The 22,435-nt window shown below is 41.6% G+C and overlaps 1 long non-coding RNA gene across 1 annotated transcript in view; it reads right to left on the bottom strand.

Moving 5' to 3' along the window:
• Window positions 1-22,435, bottom strand: part of LOC122458752 — a 307,345-nt gene that overhangs the window by 140,378 nt on the left and 144,532 nt on the right. Inside the window, exon 2 of the long non-coding RNA XR_006278982.1 lies at window positions 15,609-15,712. This is a non-coding gene — a long non-coding RNA (uncharacterized LOC122458752). The remainder of the gene's footprint in view (window positions 1-15,608; window positions 15,713-22,435) is intronic.

Genomic DNA, 22,435 nt, shown 5'->3' with positions numbered 1-22,435 from the left:
TACTTCATTTTCAATTGACCTAAATCAACACAACCAGCAATTAACTGAAAGTGAAGCAAATCATATGCCAGTATTTCAGTACATCATAAATGTTGCTCAGTCACAATAAACAAAAAATACCCAGTAAGTCACATTAAAAAAAAATACCGCCAGTCTCTTTACCTGGAAAACTTGCACAACACAACTGGGTAACGCTGTCCATTATATATCTTTCAGCACTAACATCCTGCCTAACATCCTAAGCGCTGAGAAATGAGGACCAATAGTTGGGGAGGAACAGCTCCCAAATCGTATTTACACATACACACACACACACACACACACACACACGAATTATAGATTTTTGCATTTCACCATGGGAACTGCGTGGGAGATGGTGCAAGTCTTCTCTCTCCCAGAATTCGCACTAGGGAGATTATGTCCTAAGAGCGCATAATCTTTGTTGTACTCTGTAGTGGGCTGGTCACCCCGCTCTGGCCCTGAAGAGGTTAAAACAGCCCTGGGAGATGGTTGCCTGGGGGAGCCAATAGTAAAAGCAGCCCTGAAGAGGTCTGCGGCTGAGAAAAACTAGGCTGATTGGGGGAAGTGGCCACATCTGGGGCCACGCCCTAATCAGACCACAGCTGTCCCTGTAAGCGGGCTGAGGGCCAGAAGCTCTAGGAGGCTCACTCTAGCCCTGGAGTGGGAGGGGCTAGCTGCCTGGGAGCAAGGTACCTGAAGTGGAGCAGTGTTGGGGAAGGGCAAAAGGGAGCTGGGGAGCTCCAGCCTAGTAAATCCCCAGGCTGCAGGCCTTGTTTAAAGCCTATGAAAGGTACGGGATCTGCAGAGGGGCAGCCCAGGGATAGGCAGAGGCAGCTGGCCCTAACCCTTTGCCAGTGATGAGTGGCCATTACAGACGGCAGTCTGCCCCAGTGAGCGGGGGCTAGATGGTGACTGGCAGTAGCCACTGAGGCAAGGTGGGTTTAGAGGGTGGGGGTTCCCCTTGGAAGGGAGACCCAGAGTGTGGGGTACTGCTGGGGCAGAACCCCAGTGTAAACAGGCACCGGGGTCCAGGAGGGACAGTGGCAGGCGAGACACTGGCCTGCAGAGGGTGCTCCGTAATCTGGAAAAGAGCTAATTCCCAGATGACCAGCAGGAGGCGCCGTGCCGGTGCGTCCTCGCATTGCTACACACTCCCATCCAGTGGGTAGATGATATAGAGATCTTGACGCAGAGAGGCTGTGATCACTCACATTCTGGCCTCAGGCTATGTCCAGGGTTTCCTACTGAATTTTATATTTAATGTTTAGATAATAATAATAATAGAAAGGAGGGTTAAAATGACAAGTAATCCCAGAAACTGATTCAAACGGAAACTTTAGCCTATTTGGCATGTATCACAAGAGTCTAACTTGGGGTAAAATAAGACTGTAAATCTTTCAGAAGAAAAGGAAATTAAATATTAAACTGGTAATTGAAGTCACATTTCTAGGGACATCTCCCTGAAGTCAGTGGGAGATCCTCATCATCTTTGGATGGAGAATACGACTCGAGAGCTCTGTGTCCACTCAAGTGTCTGTAATATAACCAGGAAAAACTGGTACTCCTCTGCCCCCACACAGAATCACCTTCACATCTGAAGATATTACTGGACAGGTTTTAAGTAGACTGAGTAATCAACACTATTCACATTGCCTTTTTACCCATTTTTTTCTTCCCCAGTTACTAAATCTCAAACCTGACTAAAGGATTGCTTGTCTCCTGCTGAACTGAATGAGATTTCCATTGGGAATGGAAATTTTCCTTGCCTTCATTGTGAGCATGAGGAGACCCCTGCCATGAAAATTACATGCTGGAAGGATCCACTTCACAAACAATACTTTATATAACTAGTTATGGAATCTGTGATCCTGAGCATCTCAATATTTAATATATAAAATAGCTCAATATTCTTGGCACATATTTGTTCTTTCTATAAAGTTCTTTATAATCCTGCTGGAAGTCATTAAAGAATGAAACAATGAGCCATGATCCTGTACAGTTGGCTTGAGCATGACAATTTTAGCATGTATATCAAAATGGTTTTTTTCATGTCTAAGAGCATAGCACCAATTTCTGTAATGCCTTCATGGAATGGATCAAATACTTTATTGATTGTCTCATTATTAGTGGTGAAAAGGGCAGTAAGCATCTAGAATTCAAAGAGTTTCTGAGAAGATGCAGGCCCCAGAGCTTGATGACTCATTTTGACCCAAAGCTTTGAAATATCACTTGCTTTTTGGGTTATTCCTGCTTGCTGCCTGGCATTTCAAAGTCTCTCTCTCTCTCTCTCTCTCTCGTTTTCCTCAAGACATCACAGCAACAAGTTTGCCAGAACAAGAGAAATGAAGAATGCACAAGAAAGCAAAAGTAAGAAAAATGTGAATGGGAGCCAAACTGGTACGCATCTGCCTTGCAAAACTTAAATGGAAACTAATCTTGTTACTCTGTCCAGTACTTATTCTGTTGAGTTTAATTATTGTATTGCCCGGACTAGACAATGGACATGTACTATGTTTAGCTTGATTTTCAAAATGGGTGCTGCAGGTGGAATCTTAAATCCTCCACACCCTAATTAAAGAGTTTTTTCAATGCTTGCGTGCTAATTTGAGCATTCAATTATATCCTCATGGAAAAAGGTTTACAGAGTACTTCATGTACAAGATTGTCACTAATGTGGAGACTCCTACAAACCCCCTACAATTTAAATGAAATTCACAATGTCCTATTCATCTAGGTTCTGGGTTAAATTATTCACATTTTCACCCCATTGCCTATTTTTCTGATGAAACCTCTAAGCGTGCTTTTTAGCAGATGGTTTAAGTAGTTGGCAACATATTCAAATTTTTTTTTTGGATAATTAGAAGACGATGCAGTTAATATTTATTAGTCATGAAGAGTTTGACAGCATGGATATTTTTCTTCCCACACAATCTTTACTGGGAAAATAAAAACCCCTTCTCTCACATTGCACATGAATCAAGTTATATTTCTGAGACAAGAAGGAAAGGAATAAAATTCACAGACCTCTGTCGGATGTGGCACTGAGATGAGGGACTGCTGCTTAATGCGAGAACAGGCCAAATAGAAACATCTAGTTTAATACATGGGAAACCCATGATATTAAAAGACTAGGGAAATGCACACAAAGCACTCAGGAAACCAGGCTAGATCTTAAGGATTGGCTCATCTCCACCATTGCACTTTTCTGATCTTCACATGACGATAAGTTGTGCTTGCTATGCTGGTGTAGTTGTTTTGGTCCCAGGATATTAGTTATGCTGGCTCTGGGGTCTTGGCAACACAGTCACACTCTGGCCATGCCTTCTATACCTGTGGCCAAAAGAGGGGGCTGCTGAGCCCAACTGGGGGCTCCCCTTACACAAAGGAAATCCTCAGGCGAGCTGGGCAAAAATTTTCAGCTGACATTTTTTTCAGTAAAAAAATGCAAATTCAGCACACTTCATGAATTCTTGTTGGTTTCGCCAAATTGCTCTGGTCAGAAACAAACAATTCTGAAAAAATTGAAATGTTTTGTTTTGTCTATGTCAAAATGGGATTTTGATTTTATTTTTTGGTTCAAAATGAGCTTTTATATTTAATTTCCTTTAATTGTATCTTTAAAACAATAAAAAAATGTTTGAAATGGTCAAAATGAAAACAAACCATTCCAATTCAAAACAAAACAGAAGATTTGTTTGATCCAAAACATTTTTTTTTTACTTTTCAATTGACCAAAATGTTTGTAATATTTTCTTTTTAGTTAATGGAAAACAACTTTTTTCAATTTTTCGCAGTTACCAGCAAACCAAAAAATCCTCAGTCCTCAAGTGGGTGGTTAAGCTGGCTGAGCTGAGTTTGTGGTTTTAAAAAAAAGAGGGCTCTGCCTTTTCTGCCCTCCCCACTTTTTTAAGAGTTTCTTTTTTTCTTCTGTTTTTTTTAATAGGAATTCATGCCTTGTTTGTCTCACTTCTCCCGGGAGACTCTATGGATGACAGGAGAACTGGCAGAATTATAACCTCAGAGATACCATAAAAGTGAACCCTATTTAATTTAAAGGAAAAGTTATTTTTGTTCAGACATTTCAAACTTTGGGGGTTTTCTTTGGTTTTATTAATACGTATTAGACTCAAATGCCTGAGAAATGTGAGAAAAATGTCTTTGTTAAAGCTTCAACATCTTGCCCCTTCAAAAAGAAGCTGATAGAGCTCACAGTCCTCATCCCTAAAACCAGCAGCAAGTCCTCTAGCAAAACCAAGGAAGACAAGACAAGACTAGCAAATAAGCAGGAAAAAACCAACAAGATCTTAAAAATCAGAATTGCTTTACACATCATAAAGACGCAAAAAGACAACAAACCCAGACTGTCACCATCAGAAAAGCCTGCACCTTCATAAAGCTTGTTAGCTTGACCTCAATATAGAGCTATCATGCAAAAATTCTAGGATTTTGGAAACTTGTGTTTTTTCTGGAGAAATGCCCAGATTCTGTAATAAATCTTGAATGTAACTGTTTTTCTTGCTTTTATCAATGCAGAAAATGCTCTTTTGGAGAAACCTAAACACTTTGACACTTCGGTGGTAGGCCCTCTTTAATTGCTTCAGCTAGTTAGCTATATACACAAACAGATGTAATATTTCCTGAATATAGGCCATGGCTGCTGCTCTGGAGGTGCTTGTGGTATGGGATTCTATTGTAAACATGTCCTGAGACGCTAGGAGGGAAAGTGTCTGTCCTATTTGTAGATTCAGTATTATTGCCAGCCAGCATCTCTGTTTTGTGTTTTTATTTTCTTCTGGGTTTTTTTAAATTAGTAGCACTGTCTGCAATGTATATCCCAGTTGAAATATTCATTTAAATAAAAATACACCTACTTCCCCACACTGTTGCTGCACAGCACCTGCTTTCATAGATGTTCAGTTTTCTGTGGTCACTTGAGGCAAACAAATCCAGCAACAGTTTGGTCCATTGAGTGACTATTAATAGGAACTGAAATTGTTTCAGAGGCCATGTTCCTGGGCTGGACTGATTGTTCTTTCACAAGCTGATCTGAGGTTCCATTCCTAGTCCTAAAAAGAAAAGGAGTACTTGTGGCACCTTAGAGACTAACAAATTTATTAGAGCATAAGCAAGTAGCATAAGCTTTCGTGAGCTACAGCTCACTTCATCGGATGCATTTGGTGGAAAAAACAGAGGGGAGATTTATATACACACACAGAGAACATGAAACAATGGGTTTATCATACACACTGTAAGGAGAGTGATCACTTAAGATAAGCCATCACCAGCAGCAGGAGGGGGAAAGGAGGAAAACCTTTCATGGTGACAAGCAAGGTAGGCTATTTCCAGCAGTTAACAAGAATATCTGAGGTATCCCCTGAATAGATATGTGGAGGGGATACCATCATAGGGCCTAATCACATCAGCCACACTATCAGAGGCTCGTTCACCTGCGCATCTACCAAGGTGATATATGCCATCATGTGCCAGCAATGCCCCTCTGCCATGTACATTGGCCAAACTGGACAGTTTCTATGTAAAAGAATGAATGGACACAAATCAGACGTCAAGAATTATAACATTCAAAAACCAGTTGGAGAACACTTCAATCTCTCTGGTCACTCGATTACAGACCTAAGAGTGGCTATCCTTCAACAAAAAAGCTTCAAAAACAGACTCCAACGAGAGACTGCTGAATTGGAATTAATTTGCAAACTGGATACAATTAACTTAGGCTTGAATAGAGACTGGGAATGGATGAGTCATTACACAAAGTAAAACTATTTCCCCATGGTATTTCTCCCCCCCACCCCACCCCCACTGTTCCTCAGATATTCTTGTTAACTGCTGGAAATAGCCTACCTTGCTTGTCACCATGAAAGGTTTTCCTCCTCCCCCCCCATGCTGCTGGTGATGGCTTATCTTAAGTGATCACTCTCCTTACAGTGTGTATGATAAACCCATTGTTTCATGTTCTCTGTGTGTGTATATAAATCTCCTCTCTGTTTTTTCCACCAAATGCATCCGATGAAGTGAGCTGTAGCTCACGAAAGCTTATGCTCTAATAAATTTGTTAGTCTCTAAGGTGCCACAAGCACTCCTTTTCTTTTTGCGAATATAGACTAACACGGCTGCTACTCTGATTCCTAGTCCTGTACAGGCTGAGCTTCTGTTGAGGTTACATACCACTCAGACCACTAGAATAGGATTATAGACTTTTCCAAAGTAAATTGCGGCGCATACCTCCTGGCTTATTTCTGTAGTATTCTATAGAAGAACTCTCCAAATATATCAGACCTTCCTCCATGCCATCCCTTATAAGTTCATTGGGGGGCTCTCCTAGCACATTTTCACATTCAGGTTCACTGAAAGGCCGAAGATGAGATTAGATTTTTTTTCTCCTGAATTTTTTATTTTTTGGTGCAGCCTCTTCTTCCCGAAATCAAAGGAAGGATGGAACAGTAAAAGAACAATTTCACTTTATTAACCACTCTAAAGTTAATTCCTACAATATTTTATCAAGCAATTTGTCATGAGAGAAAATTTTCCCCTAAGAAACATGCATAAGGCATGTACTGTTTGCGGCTGCAAAAGGAAAGCAATTCCTCCCCCACCTTCCAATGTTTGCTCAGGTGCAGTTTGATTTCCATGTGAATGGATTCATAAGAACCTGCCTGGACAGTGAGTGAACAGAAGTCACCAACCAACTAATACGAATTTTGCAAAGAAAGAAAGAGACTGTTACATAAACGTACATTCAATAAATTCATCTTTGTATTTGTGACTTATTGTAAGTCCTAGGGTGATTTACCTTTAAGGATGAATACATTTTTAATCAAGCAAAAACGGCATACAGTATGTAAAGTTCATCCTAGCTTGAGCAGCAGTGGACTGTGTTTTTTCCCCTGGTGAACAAGCCTTCCTTGCCTGTGAGCTTACTACAGTCTGCCCATTAGGATTGCTCTCAGTCATATGCCTGACTGCACACTTAAGTCTCACAGTGAGAAGTAAACTTTAAAGGAACCCTGTCAACAAACTTTAAGACCAAGACTTACATTTGATTTATCTTCTCATTCTGGCCGTTTTATTTTTACATTCTCTAGAGACAGTTTTTAATTTATTTTGAATATTAAAAAGCATATATTCTAAAGCGAAGCAGCAAGTAACGCTAACTAGAAATTAAAGTCAGGCTGACTGGCTGGCTGAGATGCATTGTCCATTGTCTAAGCTGAATTTTGTGCAAAAAGTAAATACATTTAAATCAGTGGTGAAAAAGTAAATCAGATTTCAAAATGTTTCACGTTTCAATAACCTCAAGTATTATAGGCTTGTTTTGTAGATCTCACTGAGACTGCAGTGTCAGGACTGTTGTATTACCCAGAAGGGGCAAAGACACAAGTGAGTCATGGAGGCTTTCTGAAATGAGTTCCAGTAAAAGCTTTATATCACATCATATTTCATATATACTACATAGATCACCAACAAACTATTTTAGGAATGAGTTAGGGAGCTTTATAGAATTTACTGGAACTATTTCTTGTATCCCTCTAGTTGAAAAGCTTAACTGATTTAGGGCCTGATTCAGAAAAAGCACATATGATCCCATTGATTTCAATGGGACATAAGCACATGCTTAAAACCTAAGCATATGCTTAAGTGCTATGATGAATGGGTCCTAAATATCATGAGTTTAACTGTACGGAGGGAGCTATACAAACCCATTAAATTATCTGGGAGTGCATATCTAGACTCAAAATGTCTCAATTTTAAAGACCGATATCTTAGGCCTTTCAAAGCTTGGAAGCTTGGGGTGCCTTTGGGAATCACCCCCTTTAGTGGAGTTAAGTCCCCAATTCTTGTCTTGCAGGGTTGTGAGATATCTGACATTAAAGCTGTGACATATTTATCCAGACAGAAGTTGTCACTATCCTGGGACTGTCCTGAGCCTCTGGCAGGTGCACTTTGTGTTTGTTCCCACATTTTTGAGGGAAAGGAATAAACTTATAAAGGTTTTAGGATGTTTTTAATCACCATAGGTTAATTTTTAAAGTATGGTGGTTGTTAGATGCTACTTATAAGCTTGAAATGTTAGAATAAATTCACAGGAGAGGGATTAATGGGTACAGGGCAGATGATGAAATCAAAGATACTTGATACTATTTGTCTCTGCAATTCTTCACAAAGAATACAAGATTTGATTTATGTGGAATTTTAAAAGATGTCTAAGATCAGCCAGTGCCCATTCAATGCTCTGTGTGTCCTTAAAATTAATATTTCAATCTCATCTAGGGTGACCAGATGTCCCGATTTTATAGGGATAGTCCTGATTTTTGGGTCTTTTTCTTATATAGGCTCCTATTACCCCCCACTCCCCATCCCAATTTTTCACATTTGCTGTCTGGTCATCCTAATCTCATCTAAAATCTTGTTAGTAATTAGCGACAAACTGCTCATCCTGCCATGACAGCCTCAGTCAACCAAGAAAACTTCTCTCTGCCGTGCCTGGGAAAGAAGATGGGTCTTGCAGTATGTTTGGGAAGCTAGTTAATCTGGGCTCTTGCAGACCAATGGGGAAAATTATTTTTAGAGAAATAAGGCCCTGCTGGCGAACGATCTTCTTGCAGTCATTTCCTGTTTATGGCAAGTAAACTCCAGCCTGAGCACTTAAACTAATCACTAATCTGTGCAGTATTATAAAAGAGAGATGATTTTGCAGGTAACTGGGTCCCAAAACATTTTGGGCTTTAAAAAGAAAAATCAGCACCTTTCCTTCCACCCAGAAATTCAGCAGTAGCCAGTGTGGGTCCTGGTGTTATGTGCTCTCAGCCTGGAACTCCATTTAATTAGAATGTGGACACATACTGCACCAGCTTCAGTTTCAGAGTGGGGTCATGACATAGCAAAGTGCTTTATAGAAGTCTAATGTGACAATGGTATGCATAATATAGCATAATCTGCATCCAAAACAAATGGTCTTACTCACCTCACCATATATGGATAAAAAACGGCATTCTTGACTACAGCTGCCACCTGTGCATTCAAAAGCAGACTCAGGTCTAACTTTAACTCTGCAGTTTGAATTTGTGTCTCAAATGGCAGTCACATTCCCTCAGTTTGCAGTGCCATTCCTTGCGAATTCTTATGGTTGCTTCCCACATCCTACCATCTCTTTTGGACTGAGCCGTAGTCAGCTAGCCTCCATCCAGGCCCAGTCTCAAGTAGACATTGTGCCACCTATTTCACTGCATCAACAGAATTTGATGAGATAGATCTCATCAGCATATTAATGGCACCTCACCCAAAGTCACCTCACTAACCCTCCTAGTGGTATCTCATACATGAAGAACAAGAGATTTAAGAAAGCAGAACCTGGTAGCACTCTGCAGATGAACTATTGCCTACAACTACCTTCTAGGTCCTCTCAGACAAATAGACATAGAGCCACTTCAATGTGAGCCCAACTATTCCTACTAGGGATTGCCAGCATATCAACTGTTCCTTATGGTCAATAGTATCAAATGTATCTGACAGAGCCAATAAAATCAGCACAGTCACTTTATTTATTGCTATGCGGAGATTAACACTCAAGGCTGCCAAAATAGTCTCCATCACAGCCCCGATCCAAAATCAGACGAGAAGAAGAAGAGTCAAAGAAGACACTAAATATTGCAAGAGCTCCTTTGCCATCCTCTCCCCAGTAGTCACCTAAAAATGTGTGATTTAATATGGGCCAGTAGTTGGCAAGGTAGTCAAGTGATGATTTCTTGAAGGGAGGTCTCACCGGTATATTCCTGAAACACCAGGTACCCTACTTGACAAAGACAGATACTGAGAACTCCTGCCAACAAGGGTCCAATGTCTCCCCACAGGCTTCAACCCACCAAGATGAATATGGGTCCTATGAGCAAGTGGTGGCCTTATGTGCCCACAGCACTTCCAGTGTCTCAGAAACCATTCCTGGTCATAAGGTAAGCAGTGAATGCTTTGCATTTTTCCTCTCAAGGTATTTCTCTGTTACCAAGGAAGCAGAATAGTTGGTCCCATTCCTACTGATTTTATTGGTAAAGTAGCCTGAAAATTACTAACACTGGAAAAAAATTCAACTCTGTAAGCTGGTGGAGGCAGCCCAGATTAACCATTAAGCATGTATTTAAGTGCTTTGCTGGATATGTGACTTTGCCTTCTGCACAACCATGATACAGACTTTAAAAATGTTAGATGCTGCAGTTGATCAAGCTCAGCACCAGGGCTTACACCACTCCCGTTCCATCTGCTTCCCTTCTAGTTTCATCCATCATGAGTCACCTGCAAATCATGGCAACCTGTGAGAGCTATGCCAAAGGAGAGGGTGTTTCTCACATAGCCATGTGATAAATTGCAGAGCGATCACCTTCATTTGCAAGGGGGCTGTGTGTGTGTGTAGTGTACATATTTTATATGAGTATATATATTTATATATAGTAATTATTTCACAGTTTCTGAAACTTTTTTTTCTTTACAGCTGTTTCACAATATCTTGGCCCTAGGAGCTATATATGAGTGACACCCTTGGCTCTTTTTACAGCTCCTGCTTTGTGTCAATTTAAGCATCTTTCCTACACCTGGAGGAGTTCAACAAACATCAGCTCACAGGTGTCACCCTCCACTGACTGAAGGCTGGCTCCAGAAAGTCTAGCCAATATCTGCTTTCGCTATTAACAGTCTTGGATAGGCCAAGTGGGGAGGGGGAGGAGGGCAGAAGAAGGAGGGAAGGGTGTGTGTGCATGTGTGTGTGGGTGTGTGCACGTTTGCCTGCTGCTTTAACTTTCCATCCATTTAAGAGTTTAAATACTAGTCAAGCACTTAAAATAACACATTCCAGTTTTCTCTGCCAGTCGGGGGAGGGGGGGAAATCTTTGAAACCCGGCATCTCAGCACCCTAAAGGTTTTATGATTTGTTAGGTTTAGTAGTTCAGGGGATTAAAAAGACGGAAATATTAGTAGAAAAAGAAGGGGAGGAAAGTCAATGTATTCACTGAAGCAAATCTAATGGGTTGCTGGGCCAGAGAAGAAAAGGTTCTACTACCTGAGTGAACCTTATTTAGAATGCTTGCTCCACAATAAAAAATATAGACATTTTTCTTTTTATTTTTTGCTTTCATTTTTTGCTATTCTAGTCACATTTCCTAACTCCTTTATCAACGGCTGCTCTGCATATGAATGGGCTGTAATTGAACTGTCACATTCATGAAGGTCAGTAACCTTTCATTAGGAAGAATGTGTCTTTCTTGATAAATTGGAAAGTCCCTGAGGATTTGAAAGCATTTTTAAAAAAAATTCATTCTTTCAAACATACCTTAAAATCTAATACAGATCTCTCTCTTCCTTTCTTTCACTTCCTTTTCATAGTGCTCTGACAAACCCTTCCTCTTTGTCTTTGTCATAGGCAGCTTCATGAAAAATATTCAATCGCATGATTTCACCATGACCTTCTTATAAGCAAAATGAAAAGTACGAACCCCCTGTGCTTTGAATTATAGATAGTCAATACATCTGCCTAAAAAAAAATAGAAAAACTTGAAATTACAGCTATTGCTGTGCTTTCGATGTACTTCAGCACCGACTGAGAAAATAACCTATGTCATAGACTGCCAGTGAAATAAACGGCCTCACTGGAGTAACACATTCTTAGGGCTTGTCTACACTTGAAATGCTCACGTCAGCATAGGTGTGGATGGCCAGACAATGCAAGTGGTAACATACATTATACAAAACTACAGGACTGATAGTGCTCTGTGATTCTGCTATCTTTGCCAAAGAACTTGTCTCAAGAATACTTTAGTTCTGACCATAGATTTCAATCTCTGGCACAGAGTGCCTCCACATGACTTGGATCCCTCTCCAAAGAAAATAGGATCTTGGTAAGAGTCTTCTGATGCCTTAATCCTATCTGCAGACAGCAAGCTCTTAGGAGGAGGCTGCTGGTTGCCCAAGTCTCATATGGATGCAACAGAATCTTCATATGGCACTATTCTACTAGTCGCTCCATCCCTCCTTCAGGTTTTGGCTAGAGAGCATGCAGAAGAATTTGCAGCTTCATGGAGAAGATGCGCTGAGGTTGCCAAGGAACAAGGATTTTAAAATGCAGTAGCACGGCAAGCACTAATTAGAGAGACTGTAACAGTATCATGGATTCATAGATATTATTAATTGTAAAGACTGCTTTGTTCAAAGAGCACCTTCCCATATCTCCCGGAGTAAGAAGCACCCATTGCAATCTACATTACCTTTGACCAGAGTGCAATATTGGAACAGAGCTTCTTGGTTTGGCACAGCAAAGATTCTGATAAGACATTGTGTTGGGGATATCATTAGTCAGGAGATTTGTGGAGGCTGGGGAGAAGGAGTAAGGCTGTTGGAAGGTAAGAAAGTTGGTGGTTATAGGAAGGGAAGCATGTAATCTGGAAGAATACCTGGCTGATCTGGAAAAAATAATGTTGTCCAGAGAAGAGGGTAGGGAAGGAAGAAGAAAGGCTTGCTCCAGAAATGAGAGAATAGTATTGCATCTCAGGGGGATTAAATCAAGAGTGGGTGCCTTTGAAAATATATGCCTGAGGTCAGCCACAACTGATATCACTAGGTGAGGTTCTTTGGCCTGTGTTATACAGGAGGTCAGAGTAGATAATCATAATGGTCCCTTCTAGCTTCAAAATCTGTGAAAACAACCCTCAGAGCATCCTGACATGAAGGGATCTCTGATATAAGCTTTAAATGGGAATTAAGAGAGAGGGAGCTGCTACCCATTGAAGGCCATCTGAGCAGTCTATTCTTCTCATCACAGGGCAGGTTGCCATACAGATAAGCAGCAAACAAAATGGATTAATGCCATGCAACAAAATGGGCCCTGCAGTGCACAACAAACACTGCAGCATACTGCTCATATTTGTAACAGGTTTCATACTCTTTGTAACTCTCACCCTTCAGCTGGCTCTAATGATTAATAAATGAAATAAGAAATAAGTGCCCGTGCAGTAGTTGCCATCTTCAGATAAGCAGACAGGCCCTAAATGTAAATCTACACTGTGATAAAAAATCTGCAGCACTCAGTCTCAGTGCCTGTGTCAGCTGATTTGGGCTTATGGCGCTGGGGCTGCAAGGTTAAAAATAGCAACGTAGCTGTTTGGGCTCAGAATGGAGCCCAGACTCTGAACCCCTGCAATGGGTGAGGGCCTCAGAGCCCAGACATCTACACAGCTATACTACCAAGCTTCGCAAGCCCACAAGCTGTGGGCCAGCCACAGCTGTGCAGTACGTCTTTTATCATAATGTAGCTGTACCCTAGGTTCCCCACAACAGGGTCTGGAGTCACCATAAACAGTCCTAAAGGAACCCTTGCTGTTGATTGGTAAATTTCTTGCCCCAGCCTATCCGTGGATCTGCCTGAAGAGTAGGCATTGACTGGCAATAGCCTGACTGTTGGTGCTAGAAGATGGTTGCTAAAATAAAAGGCAAAGAAGGGAAAGAAAAGCTATATAACACTATAAAATATGGCTTTATAGGACTAATTTTACCAAGAGGTAATTTGGAAAGCTGTACACTTTTAATTCTATCTTGAGAGTATGCAGATGAACCTCAAAGATCTGGAAATTGGTTTCGCATAAGCACCCAAATGGTCAGATACTTTTGATTGCTGAACCTAACAGAGCTAACTGACAGTGAAACTCATTAAGGCCTGCAAATTTGGGAAGGAAATCACATAAGAATAAGTGCTCTTGTGAGATTTCTAGCACTTGTTGCTTCTAGGCAGGCTGAAAATATGTTCAGGTCATTTTCATGTTATATTGGTGCTTCTGGTCCCAGCCAAAAGTTTAAAGGTCAGAAACATCCAAAGAGGGGCGGGAGGGGAAGGAGCAAAGAGAGAAAAAACTTTTATGAGCCTCCAAAGAGGTTCTGTTCTGGTTGGAGATTTGGTTTCTCCTATTTTATCCAAACAGTTTTTCCTCTCTTAATTGGAGATAGGCCCTGAATCTCAGAGATTGGATCCAGATGCAGATAAACTCCCCCATATTTCAAAGATCTTTGGATCCAGAATTTTGGTTCAAGCCCATTTCTACCCCTGGTATGAAGATTCGACAACTACAAATGGAAAGAACATCAAAATGCTGTATATCACCTCATTATTTATCCCCATCCCAAAACATTAAGGCTTCAAAAGCACTCTGCAGTGTGTACAGAGTAAAAGTAGTTAAAGAATTTGTTTAGAAGTATGTTAAGTATTTTCTAGGCCACGACTAAATAAATCCACTTTACCAGTTCTTGGCTTTACAAAGAAGCCCATCCATTAACATGGGAAACCTCTTGTTTGCATTTCTTAACAGCTGACATTTGTACCTTTGGAAGGAAAGTGAAGGGCATCTCATTGCTTCCTCTTTAAATCAGTGTGGAAATAATAGGGATGATAGGGAATTGGAGCTAATTTCCTTTGTCTTCTATTCAGCAGATAATGGTGGTATGTGTGGGATGTTAAAGGCCAGGCAGGGGAGGTGACCTGAAGATGACTTAATTCTTCTGAGGTTTATCAAAGGCTCCTGTCAGTCAAATACATGCTGGGAGATTGGGGACTGGCCATCTGGTCCAAAGTTAATCAAAGAAGAGAAAGGAGGGTAAGGAGGTGAAAAATCCCCGTCAGCTTTGTGCCAGGTGGAGAGAGATATGTGCAGAGGAGGGAACTTCCCTTGCAGCACTAGCATATGGGCAGGGTGGCACTGGTTTGCGCGTGCATGTGCAGTGGAAGGGGAGGGATAGAGGAAAGGGTTTATTTTTTCATTTGGCATAGACAGTGTGAATATCTTGAGTTAGTTTTAAGTGGCAAGGCTGAAGGTCACTCACACTGCTAATCATGCAGAGAAACAACGGAATTGTTTCACTTGTGCTAGGAAACAAAGGAAGTAAGTGGCCCACTGCAGGGAACGGATTGAATTTGAAACACACCATTTTCTGTTCTACAGCCAGAATCCTTTCATCACAGTCATATTTATTACAAGAAGTAACCATGCTCTACAAGAGGCACAGCCACAAAAACACCTTCTCCAGCTTCTCTTCCTCCTCTACGCCCCACCCATCCAAACTCCTCACTCCCCACACGCCGGCTACTAAGTTTAAAACCTGGTACCTGGCAAGCTGCAGCCACCTCTGAGCTGTTAAAAGATTTATTAAATTGACTGGCAATGGATTTGCTGGTTCATCCACACTTCTACTTTGTATACAGCAAAGGTACAGAGAGCCGGGGATTTAACAACAGATAGAGTAAGTGTCTAACTTTTTTCACATTGAAAAGAACTCACAGGATGTTTGGAAATGAGACTGAAACAATGCACTAATCAGGCAAATGAAATACTAGTAAAGTGTGTATGCGTGCTATATATGCTGTACACACAGCCAAACTCTTATCTGTCACCTTAGATTGCTTCAGGCTACACCCTATTTTCCCCTTACCTAGTGAAACAGCCTTTTGATCTGATTTTATACTACACACCAAATATCATTCAGCTGCAGTGATCATTTAAATAGTTGGAAAAATGCACAGGCCAGACTGTTAACCCTATACTCACACTGGTAGGTTCTTCCTGGCACAGATTAGTCCCATTGACTCCAGTGGAACAGTCCCTCTCAATAATGGTTGATGAACAGGAATAAGGGGCTCGCAATCCTGCACCTAAGAATTTACAAAAAAATTAATCAACCTGAATTGGTTTATATAAAGTGGCAGGAGACCCTGGAAGTTTCATTTGAGGGATTGCAAATTAAAGTCAAGTGCTAAGAGCTGGCTTAGGACTTACATAGGTCAGGATGAAGAATGTGCCTCTTTTAACACCCCCTCTCCCCCCGAAAAAATATACTTAGCAACCGAGAGCCCTGGGACAAAAGAGTTTGGATCCCTTATATAGTTGGGGGTTAGACTAGTTTCCTTTTCGGGTCAAGGTTTAGTCAAGCCCTGTAGAGGGACATATGGAAGAAAGGGGCTGTACACCTTGTTCCACCTGCATCTCTGCTGTGCTGAGTGCCTTCTGATGATCTGTTTTGGAGCGTTGCTGCGCATGCCCAAGTACACTAAAACAGAGCTGAGATTACTGAGAGGGAAAGCAGACAAAGCTGCTGTTTATTTTAAAAACTTGTACAAAAAGCCTAACCCTAAAGCCCTCTGTTGAACGGTAGATCTCAGCTGAGAACACAAGGTTCTGCCCTTGGCATTAGATAATACTGTAGACAGAGCTCTACACTGACTGGTGCCTTCATACTTTAATAACCTTTTGCAACAGAATCAGCCTGTCAGAGACTGAGATCACTAGAAGAAAAGGAGTACTTGTGGCACCTTAGAAACTAACAAATTTATTAGAGCATAAGCTTTCGTGAGCTACAGCTCACTTCATCGGAAATGCATCCGATGAAGTGAGCTGTAGCTCATGAAAGCTTATGCTCAAATAAATTTGTTAGTCTCTAAAGGTGCCACAAGTACTCCTTTTCTTTTTGCGAATACAGACTAACACGGCTGCTACTCTGAAACTTGAGATCACTAGGCAGCTCAAAACACGGACAACCAAAAGTTACTAAGGAGTAGACAGCAAATCCTCTGTGTCTCTTGCTGCTGTAGACTGGCATGCCCCCTATGTGTGGAGATTTAAGGTTGATGGAGAATCTGACCAACCCTGAACATGCTGTCATGTTATTTACTTTAACCTTGTATCTGCTTATGACTAGGTGTGCTTAGCTGAGCTGTGTTGCTGTACTGACTTCTAGAATGAGGGGTACAAGGAGGGAGTGTAGTTGTTTGCACTTCTCTAATAACACAATAGAGTCTTTAGCCTATAGAGAGAAGTGAATGAGAAAGCACTTCAAAATATATAGCAATAATACGCACAACTCCATGGATTCCTACACAAAAACAGCAACTAATATGCCCCAAATCATTTGTCTGGCATAACTAGAACTCACAGGCAACCACAGAACAGCAATTAAAAAAAATGAAAACACGCATCTAACTAACAGAAGTTAAACTGGGCTATTCCAGTGCTGACAGAGAAAATTCAGCAGTGAAATTCCATCAGACCTGAGCCAGCTATCTGCTGTGTGAATTGGGGCTTTTATCAGTCAGAGTTGTATACATTTCTGGAAAGAGCAAAAAGTGGAAAGCTGCAGTACTGTGCAGAGATTTATAGTTCTCCACTCCTAGTTTCTGTTGGACTTCACATAAGGAAAAAGCTTCAGTCTGCTCTGTGTGTGAGTTACTGCACAGATTCCAAGCCTTGCTAGCCCCCGATGCCTGTCTGATACATTGATGTGAATTTTCTACCTCAAACAACATGGTGTCTTTCTTCTAATCTCCCCTAGCTTTGAAATAGCTTTGATGAGCTGTGTCGGAGATTTCTTTAAAAAAATGGCTCCAGGAGAGAAGGTGGTTGACATTTTCGAAGTGGAGGAGGGATTCTGGAAGTTTCGGAGTTGTGTGGTTCAATCCCCTGGGTGGCTCTGAGAAGAACCTCAGCCTGCATGCCTTCTTCACAAACTGCTTTTAAGCAAAAATTGTTTCATTGCAAATGTGACACCAGCAAGCTCTAGAAGGAAACCTTCTTGGTTCTCTTTTCTTACACTGAATGGCCAACATCAAGCCCACTGAACCGATGAGCTCCACAGCCACAATTCAACGAAACTGGTTTTCTTTCAAAAATACCACCCAATAGCAAGGCTTTGGGTGGAGGAAAGGTAGCAGGATGCTACAAAACACTGATGCCATTTCTTAGACAAACCCTATATGGATGCAATAGCAGGTCTGCTATCCAAGGCAAAAACCTTCAGGCATTTTACATCCCATAATCCCAATGAAAGCCTGGTTTTGCAGATACCCTGCCAGTCATGAATCACTGGCTGTAGCATGCAAAATCCCCTATTTAAGTAATTACAGTAGAATACACAAATCTGCACATTGGCTGATGTTATATAAACTAGTCTGAGGCAGTTTCCAAACCCACAGGCTAATCAAACCCTTCACAGAGAGCATGCGTTTGTGAAGCATTGGGCTATCAGATCTTATCATATCAGGTCAGTCTTCTGAACTCGCTGAGTGGAAAATGTATGGGCTTTGTCCCAGAGCCAAATGCGAGGCTCATGCTAGAAATCTGATCTCTGTGTTGGCAAAGAATGGTTGTTCTCTGCAGGTGTGAACATTAGCATTCGCCTCACTTTGGTTTCTTCTTGAGACTTAATGGGTTATCACATGGGTTTCAGTATTTCCTATTTTCTTCGATTTTTAATCCCCTCCCCCTTTCCATCCCTGTTTTTAAGATGTAGTTTGCTGATTTTGGTATTGCCATCGTAATTCTCAGGCGCCAACAAACTAGGGATGTCCCTAAACTGAAACTCTGGAGCTGAATACTCTGTGCACTTATGGATAGTTCAAATGGGAGTCTAAGCTCTGGGGTCGCCTCTAATTTGATAGCAGAATGAGCCAAAACCCTGATTCTGAACACCCCTAAACTTCATCCAGATATGTACTGTGCATCTTGGGCCCAGGCCTGCACAGAACTCGCATTATCTCCAGCCCCAGGTGTGCAGATTCTGTCCCGATTTGGCATTTGGCAGTGAAGCCTTCTAGTGGTAGACACTGTTTGCCCTGCTCTGTGTCCGATACATGATCATCTTTGGCTGCTCTTTAATGATTCTGAATGTCCCATTTTGGTGGCATTTTTGACATTTTCAGATGGCACCAATGACCTTCAGTTATACCCATGCAACTGCAATGAGGTCAGAGAGGTATAAATGAGGGAAGAATTTGTATTAGCATATATATATATATATATATATATATATATATATATAGCAGAATATGCACATAGTACTGAATCATTACATCACATGCCCTGCTCTTTCTTTAAAACCCAATAGACTGTGGCGGTTGGGGTTTGGTATGGAGAGTTACAGTAGAGACTCAAGATGAATTGGAAGATGAGCACTCCTTTTACTGCGTCTACAGAACCATATATGCCAGAGTTTCTGGGCTGTTGTCCTGGCAATGGCAAGCATTACAATTGTGGGGTTTTATACATGTTTGCACATACCTAGACAGGACAGCTTTGGAGTGTGAGGAGCCTGCACATTATGCTGGAGTTGCATCCATCTCTTCAAATCATTCTCTTCTCCCTGTAAATCTCTTCAAATATCTTATCTCTCCCTTCCCAATCAGGTTGAATCCATTTACTCTATTTCCGCCCATGGTGGAGAGGACAGGGCAGCAGATCTTCTCTCTCCCCCACTCTTCTTCACAGAAGGTTTGGAGGAAGGAGAAGGCCTTATGGGGGCTTTATTCCCCTAGAGGTGGTTAGAGAGAGCACATTGATCTTCGCTCTGCACTTTAAACAGCAGCAGATCTGATAGGCCCATGTTAAATTTGGGACTGTACCATAGACTAGAAGGATCCCCTTTCATAAATGTGTTTCAGGAATGTTACACAATGTTACCATGTCTGCACCTAATCACTCTAGCATTGCATACAAAAACCTCTTGCATTGGTATCTTGTTTATGAAGACACTTACAGCTGACATTTAGGTAATGGATAATCCATTGGTTATAGTGCTACCATGTGACTCGGGAGACCTGCGTTAAATTACCTGCAGTGCCAGTCTTCCTGTGTGACCTTGGGCAAGTCACTTAGACTCTCTGTGTCTTAGTTTCCCATCAGTAAAATGGGGATAATAGTGCTTCCTTCCCTCACAGGGGTTTTGTGAGGATAAATACATTAAAGATTGTGAGGTGCTCAGACACTGTGGGATTGGGGGTCAGAGAAGTACCAAGGACAGAAAGAAAACTACAGCTAGTCAATCACCACACAACTACCTGGTCACTTTACTAGTTTGTTGTTCCCCTTTCCCCTCCCTTCCATCTCTCAGTCTGTTAGTTTTGCTGTTTAGAAAGTCACCTGTCTAAGGCAAGTACTGTGTCTTCAGTTGTGTCAGTACAGAGGCTAGTTTATGGACACTGTCAGAAATGAATAGTGAATAAGAATAATTAGTAATAGATATTGATAAGATGATTGGCCTGGTTCATTGTATTCAGAACTGTTATTGCGGTCAAATGGTATACCACAAGCTTAGCTGTATATGAAAGGTTAGGAAGTCTTTGGCATATCATTTTCTAGACTGATAAACTTGTTTTCATAATCCCACCTTCATTCAATAGCTCAGTTTGTTATGACCCTGCAGCTCCCACAGATTTTTGTAACAAGGTTTATTTTTCGACCAGCCATTCAGTACCAACGCTTTCTTCCAGACTTCTGTGCAATCAATCTGGAGGGCTCTTGAAATGGTTTCACACAAAAATGCCATAGATAGAAATGATAATGGCCCCTCAATGTAAAAAGTTTATCGTGTTTTGAAAGAGTTTTATAAACTGGAAACCTTTCTGTGAAGTATTTCACCACAGCCCAATAAAACATTACGCGCTGCTGGAATTTCATTCTGTTAAACTTGGCACCATTTTCTTCCTCAGGCAATGTGTTCAGGCCCTACTTCAATTTCATTTCATACTTTAATAAAAATCAATGTCATGGCCCCAGGTATAGACTCAAAGGCTTCCAGGATACTCTGAGCTGAAGAACCCATGGCTATGAAGGAGCAAAGGTCAACTTCATGGATTAAAAGTAGAGCTGTCTGGTAATTACAGTCTCTTGCCAAATGCTGTCAGATCCACATGGAGCTGCTGGGATAGACTGTTAAGTTGGACCTATGTTACTGTTCTGATGGAAAGCAGCACCTAAATGTAGAAAACCCTTTTTGATTAGCTCTGTATTATGCTACAAAATCAATCCTCTCTATTAAAAAAAAAAAGAAGATTCAGGAGCACACATGGTTCAGGTTAAAGACATGATGAAGAGCTTGGAAGAAATTTGGACTGCTTGATACAAGGGATATTGTGACTCTTCCCCCTCTAATTCCCTGGGAAACCTTTCACCTGGTGAACACCTAGCAGGAAATATGGAGTACGTGGTAAGTGTTCTTGAATAGAAAATTACGACAGAGGAGGGTTTACAACAACAACAAAGAAAAAATGAGGAAAGAAGCTCTACACATCTTAGATTCTAGAGATCTAGGATGAAATCCTGGCTCCAGAGAAGTCAATGGAATTTTTGCCATGTTCCTCAATGGGACCAGGATTTTACCAGATTCTAGAGATGGGGTTCTTTTCCTTTATAAATGTTTACACTGACTTGTTTCCTAGCACTACGCTAGGGGCAGGGGAGGGAGAGGGTTGCTTCAGTCACACAGTAGCTACAGCACACAATAGGTGACATGATGGGAAATTATTTGGTTTACATAGTTTACTCAGTTCAACACTGCAGATGAACATTTAACAACAAGAAGGATGTTTTCCCTCCACATGCTCATATAACAACCCTTAGCATTTATGGGAGTCATTTGCATGTGTGGGGCGATATAGACCTTTGAGTCTCCTTCTGACATAGCTGATTTGCTTGTTCACTTTTGTTGATGTTTTTCTCTCTCCGGGGATTTTGGTTTAACATGGTACCAAAGCTGTGGGGGAGTTAATTCCAGGGTATTTTTACCAGAGTGTGACAAGTGGGTGTTAAATTGCTCTACTATGTCAGAGAGAGATTTGTATCATGAGTATTGAACCATCCTTTCAATTTTTTTAAATTTTTTGTTTAATCTAAAGGTGGTAACCCTCAATCCAGAACTGGAGCTGAAGAGCTGACCTTCCTAAAAAGGCCAATTTTGTCAAGGATCTCATCTAGATGTTTTACTAAGAAAACTGCCTCAGCATCAGTTAACAGGTAATCAGGAAATTGGAGCGCCTGACTCACCATGACATTTCCGCTGAAATAAAGTAAAATGGCCCAAAATAGGGCTAAAATTAATGAATAGGGAGAGCAAGGGACCAATCAGCTCCTTTCCTCCCCCGCTGGCCAATGAATAGATAGAGCCTCTGGAGAGGTAGGGGCCACCCCTGCATCCCACAGCAAGCAAGTGCTCTTCCGCCTCCCTTCTACTGGCTTGTTCCAGTCATCACAAGTCTAATTATAAGTCTAAAAATAGCCAGAGCCTCGCGAACCAGCTGAGCGGCAGCGAACCAGCGGAGCAGCGGGGACAGCAGAGCAGCTCACAGCAGGAGTTTGCCTGGGACTGGTAAGTATCCGAGTGTGTGTGTTTGCTTGCTGAGGAAGTATCCGAGCGTGTGTTTGCTGGGAGGGAGCCTGAGTGAGTGTCTGATTGGCTGCTAGCCTGCAGGGGGCGGGCATTAGGGTGTCTGTGTGTTTGCGTCAGGGAAGCCTGGCTGTTTAAAAATAGCCAGAGCCTCGCGAACCAGCTGAGCGGCAGCGGAGCAGCGGGGACAGCAGAGCAGCTCACAGCAGGAGTTTGCCTGGGAGTT

This window comes from Dermochelys coriacea, chromosome 2 (genome assembly GCF_009764565.3).
Source record: "Dermochelys coriacea isolate rDerCor1 chromosome 2, rDerCor1.pri.v4, whole genome shotgun sequence".
Lineage (NCBI taxonomy): Eukaryota > Metazoa > Chordata > Testudines > Dermochelyidae > Dermochelys > Dermochelys coriacea.
The sequence above is the reverse complement of the archived record's forward strand: the minus strand, read 5'-3'. Positions and strand labels throughout refer to the sequence as shown.